This window comes from Vombatus ursinus, unplaced genomic scaffold, assembly GCF_900497805.2.
Source record: "Vombatus ursinus unplaced genomic scaffold, bare-nosed wombat genome assembly UNPS02009824.1, whole genome shotgun sequence".
NCBI classification, from domain to species: domain Eukaryota; kingdom Metazoa; phylum Chordata; class Mammalia; order Diprotodontia; family Vombatidae; genus Vombatus; species Vombatus ursinus.
In genome coordinates, this window is record NW_020949602.1 from 7,032,968 (window position 1) to 7,042,408 (window position 9,441).

General features: G+C 38.6%; 1 protein-coding gene across 1 annotated transcript in view; it reads right to left on the reverse strand.

Annotated features, from left to right (window-relative positions):
* Nucleotides 1–9,441, reverse strand: part of LOC114036288 (cytochrome P450 2J2-like) — a 48,702-nt gene that overhangs the window by 3,223 nt on the left and 36,038 nt on the right. The gene's annotated exons all lie outside the window — the stretch shown is intronic.

A 9,441-nucleotide genomic window follows, 5' to 3' on the forward strand; every position in this document is an offset into this window, starting at 1 on the left:
GCCTTCAGAAAATCCAGGTCTTGTCTCTGATACTCACTAGCTTTGTGATATTGGGCAATCCATGGGCTCTTAGGGATCAAAGCAGCTCTCTAAGACTTGAGGAAACATAGAAAGTGCTGACCTGTCTCTGGCAGGTATTACCAAGAGGAAAGACTGTGATGGCTAGCTGGTGCATTATCTCAGGAGAAACTGGGCTTGAAACTATAGACTCTTCTGAAGGAGGAGGTTGAGGAAGAAGAAGACAGAACTGAACAGATCCAATTATCTGTGTAACCAGACTTGAGTATGACTGGATGTTAAGTGCACACCTGGTCACCATTTCCAAAGGAGCCATCCTCACTCCTTTTTCCTGGAAGTCACTCTAAGGAATCTCACATTATTTATGATGAGAAAAGATGCCAGTACAGCTATCAAGAGAGTAAGACTGTGTGCCAATGCCCTAAGTGCCATGACAAGAGCTAGCCAAACCAGCTGTTTGATATAATTGAAACAACCAGTGGGTTAATGAATGATCCTGTGACTTTTCAACACCTCTGAGGTTCCTGTCCTTAGTCTTTTACTGTTTCTCTGGGAAATTCCAGGAAAGTGGCTCCCCTCCCTCCACCTTCCTTTTTGGTATATGGAAGAAAAGAGAAAATGTAGACTCATATCCAACTGGACAGAGGGCAGGCCTTGAAGCCAGGAGTATCAGAGGATCAGAGATCAAGGGCTCAAAGGGACCTCAGAAAGCCTTGTAGTCCAGCTCTCTTAATTTACAGATTTGGAAACCAAGTCTAAGGAAAGTTAAATGATATCATCATGTCCTCCCTTCCCACTTTTAATAATAGATGCAAGATCTTCCAGGATAACAATAAATGACTTATCTCTAGTAAGTTCAGCTTTACAAAACACTGTAGTACAAGCTTTATCACATCCAGGTGAGGCATTAACTAATTAATTCATTCAACAAACTCTTAACAATAGTAACAGCTAACATTTATAAAGCACTTTAAAAATTGGCTAACCTTGACCACATGGTACATTGTAGACCTGGGCAAACAAACACCCTCCAATAGCCAGACCTCCATGTGTATAAGTGTAGCCCCAGGGAAATTCGGAAACACCTCAATGGCCTCAGCTCATGCCAGACACCAGCATTAGGAATCCAGTTCAACACCAGGTAAGCTGATAGACCCTTACAGCCTCCAGCAATGCTAGCCACCCCAACCTGACCCCTTCAGCACAGCACCATTCCTAAGGGTCTCCTGTGGGCCTTAGGTCAACATCAGTGCAGCACCAGGTAAACAGCCAGGACCAGCAGCCCCTGGCATAAGAAGGCTGAAACAGTACCCCTTCCATTTCACTCAGGAAGCAGAACTCAAAATTAAAAGAAAGGGAAAAGGCCAAAAAAAAATCAGCAGAAAAAAACAAACAAACAAAAAAAGAATCTGACTATAGAAAGTTATTATGGTGACAGGGAAGACCAAGACACAAACTCAGAAGAGGACAACAATGTCAAAACACCTCTGGGCAAAATCCCAAAGAAAAATGGGAAGTGGTCTCAAGCCCAGAAAGAAACCATAAAAGAGATCAAAAAGGAGCTTAAAAATCATAAAAGAGAGGTAGAAGAAAAAAATAGGAAAAGAAACAAAAGTGATGCAAGAGAATTAAGAAAAATAAAAGGGGCAACAGCTTGGAAAAAAGAAAAACACTGCTTAAAAATAAAATTGGACAAATGGAAAAGGAAGTACAGAACCTGACTGAGGAAAACAACTCCTTAAAAGTTGGAAGCTAATGACTTTATGAGACATCAGGAATCAATCAAACAAATTCAAAATATAATGAAAAAGATAGAAAAAATTGTAAAATACCTCATTGGAAAAACAAGTGACCTGAAAAATAGATCCAAGAGCGACAGTGTTAGAATCATTGGACTACATGAAAGTCATAATCAAAAGGAGCACCTGGACAGCATCTTTCAAGACATTATCAAGGAAAACTGCCCTGATATCCTGGAACCAGAAGGCAAATAGGCATTAAAAAAATCCACTGATCACCTCAGGAAAGAGATCCCAAAATAAAAACTCCAAGGAACATCATAGCCAAATCTGAGAACTATTAGGTCAAGGAAAAAATACCGAAAGTGCCCAGAAAGAAACAATTCAAATATCCAGGAACTATAATCAAACGTACCGGTAATGGAACATTATGTTCCAGAAGGCAAAGGAGCTAGGACTACAAATCAGAATCACATACCTGGCAAAACTAATCATAATACTCCAAGGAGAAAAATTGCCATTCTATGACATAGAAGGATTTCTAGCTTTCATAATGAGAAAACCAGAATTTAAAAGAAAAAAAGATCTAAAATATCAAGAATCAAGAGAAGCCTAAAAAGATAAAAAGAGAAAAGAAAACCTAAAGGATTCAATGAGCTGAACTCTTTACATCTCTTCATGGGAAGAGGATACTTGTAATTCTTAAAAAATTATACTACTAATAGTACAGTTGGAATATACATAAAGGTATGGGTATAAGGTGAATTTGAGGGAATAATATAAAAATAATTAAGGGATGAAAAAGGAGTACACTGGGAACAGAAGGAAAGGAGAGGTAGAATGGGGTAAATTATTTCACATGAAGAAGAATGAAAAAATTAGAGTGGAAGGAAAGATGGGAGGGTGGGAAATGGGCATTGATTGAGTATTACTCTCATCAGTACTGGCTCAAAGATGGCACAATCAGGCAGAGCCAAGATAGTGGAGCAAAAGCAGTGACTTGCTTGAAGTCTTTCCCAAACCCCTCCAAATACCTGTAAAAAAGGCTCTAAACAAATTCTAGAGCAGCAGAACCCACAAAAATACAAAGTGAAACAAATTTCCAGCCCAAAACAACATGGGTGGTTGATGGGAAAGGTCTGTTGTACTGGGCTTGGAGAGGAGCACAGTTCAGTGTGGGTAGTGCAGGCAAACACTGGGCCTCAGTGAACCTGAAGCAGGCCTCAGAGAACTAAATCACAGGAAGCTGCGGCAGTTTCCAGACTTCTCAACCCACAAATGACAAAGACAACTTAGAGGGTCAGTAGGAAAAGTCTGTGACCATAGTGAGAGAGAAGCTCAGTCTTGACCCCAGTCCCAGCACTGCCCTGGGGTGGTAGCTGCTTCTGGAGCTTCTGGCCCACAGAGAGGGGGTATCATGTGACTTATCAGAAGGAGATTGCAGGGATCTCTTTGCCAATGCTGAGATAAGAATCTCTTGCTTTCCCTGTGCTTAGATCTGGATCATAGTTCTGGGTGGCAGTCCTGGGGCAAAGAGGAGCACTGGCATGTTGGAGCTTGTGGCAGAATTGGAGGGGGAATCCTCACAGTTCCAAGGCAGAAAAGAATGCTTGTGGGTGCTCATAGACCAGAGTTCAGGTTAGGAAAGGAGTAAACACCTCACTCTTGATTATATCAATTTGGAAGAACAAAAAAATCACAGGTCCCTAGAAGTATCTCTGAAAACAGCTGCACAAAACTCCTAAATTTTGGGACAGTACACTCCCCAAACTGGAAGCAGACCCCTACCTTAACAAAGAGTTTAAAACTCAAGTTTTAAATTGAGATCATGAGCAAACTGCATGAAAAAAGTCAGACCATAGAATCTTTCTATGGTGACAAAGAAGATCAAAACACAACCAGAAGAAGAAAACAAAGTCAAAGCCTCTACATCCAAAGCCACTAAGAAAAATATGAATCAGTCCCAGACCTTGGAAAAGCTCAAAAAGGATTTTGAGGAGGAAGTAAGAGAAGTAGAGGAAAAACTGGGAAGAGAAATGAGAGTGATGCAAGAAAATCATGAAAAATAATTCCAGAGCTTGCTAAAAGATACCCCCCAAAATACTGAAGAAAATAACACCTTAAAAAATACCCTAACCCAAATGGCAAAAGAAGTTCAAAAAGCCAATGTGGAGAAGAATCCCTTAAAAAGAACAATTGACCAATTAAAAAAGGAAGTCCAAAAGTTCACTGAAGAAAATATTTTCTTAAAAATTAGAAAGGAGCAAATGGAAGCTAGTGACTTTATGAGAAATCAAGACATTGTAAAACAAAACCAAAAGAATGAAAAAATAGAAAACAATGTGAAATATTGCATTGGAAAAGCAACTGATCTGGAAAATAGATCCAGGAGAGAGAATTTAAAAATTATTGGACTGTCTGAAAGCCATGATCACAAAAAGAGCCTAGACATCATCTTTCAAGAAATGATCAAGGAAAACTGCCCAGATATTCTAGAACCAGAGGATAAAATAGAAATCAAAAGAATCCACCAATCATCTCCTGAAAGAGATCCCTGAAGGAAAACTCCTAGGAATATTGTAGGCAAATTCCAGAGTTCCCAGGTCAAGGAGAAAATATTGCAAGCAGCCAGAAAGGAACAATTCAAGTGTTGTGGAAACAAGATCAGGATAACACAAGATTTAGCAGCTTCTAGATTAAGGCACCGCAGGGTATGGGATATAATATTCTGGAGGGCAAAGGAGATAGGATTACAATCAAGAATCACCTAACCAGCAAATCCTTCAGGGGAAAAAAATGGGCGTTCAGTGAAATAAAAGACTTTCAAGCAATCTTGATGGAAAGACCAGGGCTGAATAGAAACAACTTTCAAATACAAGACTCAAGAGAAGCATGAAGAGGTAAACAGCAAAGAGAAATCATGGAGTACTTATTAAGGTTAAACTGTTTACATTCCTACATAGAAAGATGATATTTGTAACTCTTGAAACCTTTGTCAGTATTCAGGTAGTTGGAGGGAAAAATTATATGTATGTAGAGAGGTACAGATTAGAGGTACAGGTAGAGATTGATAGAGGGCACAGGGAGAGTTGAAGATGAAGGGGTGATATCTAGAGAATAAAATTAAGGGTTGAGAGAGGATTATATTGGGAGAAGGAGAAAGGGAGAGGTAGAATGGAATAAATTATCACACATAAAACCGACAAGAAAAGGCTTTTACAGTGGAGGGGAAGTGGGGGAAAGTGAGAGGAAATGAATGAATCTTATTCTCATTGGATTTGGATTAAGGAGGGAATAACATACACACTAAAATGGGTATGGAAATATATCTTACTCTACAGGAAAATAGTGGGGAAGGGGATGAGAAATGGGGAAGGCAGATTGGAAGAGGGGGTAATCAGAAGCAAACACTTCTGAGAAGGGACAGAGTCAAAAGAGAGAATAGAATAAATGGGGAGCAGGATAGGATGAAGGGAAATATAGTTAGTTTTTCATAACATGACTACTACTATGGAAGTGTTTTGCATGACTACACATGTATAACCAGAATCTAGTTGCTTGCCTTCTCAATGAGGCTGGGTGGTGGGAGACAAAGAGAGAAAATGTGGAACACAACATTTTAAAGACAAATGTTAAAAATTGTTTTTACATGCAACTGGGAAATAAGATATACAGGCAATGGGGTATAGAAATCTATCCTGGAGCAGCTAGGTGGAGCAGTGGATAGAGCACTGGCCCTGGATTCAGGAGGACCTGAGTTCAAATCTGACCTCAGACACATAACATTTACTTTCTGTGTGACCCTGGACAAGTTACTTAACCCCGTTGCCTAGCCAACAAAAAAAAGAAAAGAAAAGAAAAGAAATCTATCCTGTCCTATAGGAAAATAGAAGGAGAAAGAGATAAGAGAAGGGAGGGGGAGATAGAAGGGAGGGAAGATTAGGGGAAGGGATATTCAGAATGCATGCAGTCTTGGGATGAGGGAGGGATGAGATGGGGAGAAAATTTGGAACTCAAAATCTTGTGGAAGTGAAGGTTCCAAACTAAAAACAAATTAATAAATAAGGAAATCTTAAAAAAAAAAGATGGCACAATCTATAAAATCAGTTGAAGATAGGAATCTATCTTACCCAACAGGAAATTAGAAGGGAAGAGATTAAGAAAATGTGGGTCAGGGAGAGGGAGAGTGACAGAAGAGAGGGCCAGGTGAGGTGGTAGATAGAAGCAAAATGCTTGAGGAGGAAAAGAATGAAAGGAGAGAGGGGAGAAACAGGTCTAAAAGTAGGATGAAGGGAAATACACAACTAGCAATCATATCTGTGAATGTGAATAGGATGTACTGTAAAATGAAAAGGAAGTAGATAGCAGAGAGGATCAAAAAAAGAATCTTACAATATGTTGTTTACCAGAAACACACTTGCAGCAGAGAGAAACACACAGATCAAAGGTAAAGAGCTTGAACAGAATTTATTATGCTTCAACTGAAGTAAAAAAAAAAAGCAGAAGTTGCAATCCTGATCTCAGAAAAGACAAAAGAAAAATATACCTAATTAAAAGATAAAAAAAAAAACAAAGAAACTACACCTTGCTAAAAGGTACCATAAAAGACAAAGTAATTGTGTGCACCAAGTGGTATATCATCCAAATTCTGAAAAAAGCTAAGTGAGATACAGGTTCATGACCAAACAAGAGAGAGAGAGCATTATGAAATATAAAATAGATCATTTTGATTACATTAAATTAAAAAGCTTTTACACAAACAAAACCAATGCAACCAAGATTAAAAGGAAAAGCAAAAAGCTAGGAAACAATCTTTACAACAAGTATCTCTGATAAAGGGCCTCATTGCTCAAATATGTAGAAAACTGAGTCAAATTGATAAGAATACAAGTCATTCTCCAATTGAAGTATGATCAAAGGATATAAACAAGCAATTTTCAGATGAAGAAATCAAAGCTATCTGTAGGCATATGAAGAAGTGTTCTAAATCATTTTTGATTACAGAAATGCAAATAGAAACAACTCTGAGGTATCACCTCACACCTATCAGATTAGCTAATATGACAGAAAAAGGAAAATGATAAATGTTGTAGAAGATGTGGGAAAATTGAAGCACTAATGCACTATTGGTGGAGTTATGAACAGATCCAACCATTATGGAGAGCAATTTGGAACCATACCCAAAGATCAATAAAATTGTGCATACCCTTTGACCCAGTAATAGTACTTGTTGGGCTGTATGGCAAAGTGATCATAAAAATGGGAAAAGGACCTACATGTGCAAAAATATTTATAGCAACCCTTTTCATGGTGGCAAAATATTGGAAATTGAGGGGATGTTCATCAATTGGGGAATAGCTGAACAAGCTGTGGTATATGAATGTAATAGAATATTCCTGTGCAATAAGAAATTATGAACAGGAATATTTAAGAAAAACCTGTAAATATTTGTATGAACTGATGCAAAGTGAAATGAGGAGAACCAGGAAAACATTCACAATATCAGCAACATTATGTGATAATCACCTTTGAATGACTCAGCTCATCAGCAACACAATGTTGCTGACCAAGATAAGTACAAAGGACTCACAAAGGAAAATGATATTCATATCCAGATAAAAAACTGATGGACTCTGAATGCTGATCAGAGAGTACATTTTTTGCCTTCTTTATTCTTTTTCATGTTTTTCTCCTTTGATCTGTTTCTTCTTTTAGAACTGTGACAAACATAGAAACATGTTTTGCATTATAGCATGTGTATAACTTTTTGTCAAATTGCCTACCATTTTAGGAAGATATGATGTTGGGAAGGCATGAGGGAGAAAAATTAAGATCTTAAAAATCTTTTTAAACTGAATACTAAAAATTATCTTGACATATAATTTGGAAGAAATAAAATACTATTAACATATGTGTAAATATATACATACATATATGTCATCTGATTTAATCTCAAAAACAAATCTGGGAGGTAGGTGATATCATTATCCCCATTTTATAGATGGGGGAATTGAAGAAAAGAGTAGTTAATTGACTTGCCTAGCTAAAAAGTGTCTGAGGCCAAATTTGAACTCAGGACCCCCTAACTTCAAGCCCAACACTCTACCCATTGTACCGTCTAGCTACCTAGGTTTCTATTAGGCACTTACTATATGCCAGGTACTAAGTTAAGTGTTGGAGATAAAAGAAAGAAGCAAAAATTATTCTGGCCCTCAAGGAGCTTACATTCTAATGAAAAAGAGGATACCATGTTCATAAATAGATGCATATGAAATACACACCAAGAAGAAGGACCAGGAAGGGCCTCTTGGAGAAGGTGGCATTGGAGCTGGATCTTGAAGGAAGCCAGAGATCCCAACATGTGGAAGTGAGGAGGGAGGGCATTCGAGGCCTGGGGGACAGCCAGTGCCAAGGCATGGAGTCAAGAGATAAGGGTGTGGTGTGGGCAGAATAGCCCTCAGGAGTAGATGGTGGAGGGGAAAGGCAGGATGAGGCCAGGTTATGGAGAACAATCAATTTCAGGGCAGTTTATATTTGATCACAGAGGCAGTAGGGAGTCCTCAGAGCTCACTGAGTGGGGTTGACAGCAGGGGGTAATATTGTTAGATCTACACTTTGGGAAACCCATTGTGGCAGCTGGGTGGAGAATGGATTGGTTTGGGGAGTGACTTGAAAAAAAAGATAACTTAGGAGCCTCTTGCAATGGTCCAGGTGAGAGATGATGAGAAGATGATGAGATCCCCCAATAGAGATGATAACACTTTGGAAAATGTAAAGCACTATACAAATTGTATGTATACATATATATGTATATGTGCATGTATATATATATATATATACACATTATATATAATTATTAAAACCTAAAGATATTTTAATATTTTTAAGAATTTAAATTAAACTTTAAAATTTTATTTATTATTAATAAATAAAATTTATGAAATTTGATAAGTTTAAAATAATTTTAAGAAAATGTGAGTTTGCAAGTGAAGGAAATAAATAGCATTTCATGACTTGGGAATCATCTAGTACAAAACAAGAAGGAAGGACTGCCCCAAATGTTATGCTTGACAAGTGAGCATGTCACCTCCAAGAAGGATGAAGGAGGCCGCCCAGTTTGTTAGGACATTGTTGTTCCCACCTCCATTCCTTTGCACAGCACAGGCTGATGCCTCAGATTAGTTGGCACCTTCTCCTCCCTCCTGCCTGTTAGAACCCCCAGCTTCATTCAAGGCTCAGCTCAGAGGCTGCCACCAGTTGTAAGGGTTTTCTCCTCACTGAAATTCCTTTGCATTTACTTAGGAGCAGAATATCACAGATTTGAGGGTGGAGGGCACTTTCCAGGCCACCTATTTCATCCCTCTCACTTATTAGAGATGAAAAAATGGGCCCTGAGAGGGTCTGAGTCACTGCAAGTCACACAACTAAGAAGAGATATAATTAAAACTCAGATCATCTGGTTTTGAATTCCTGGGATTCTTGGGTCATGGCTTTAGGACTGAATGGAACTTTATTGGTCATCTAGTCCAATCCCTTCATTTTATAGATGAGGAAACTGAGGCCCAGGATGCTTAAGTAAGGTCTCCCAAGGAAACCCGGGAGGGTGTAGCAGAGTTTATGGGTGGTGGGTACTTCTGGGGGAATTCTGGGGTCCTAGAAGAGGGTCTGTAAAACCATCAGGCAA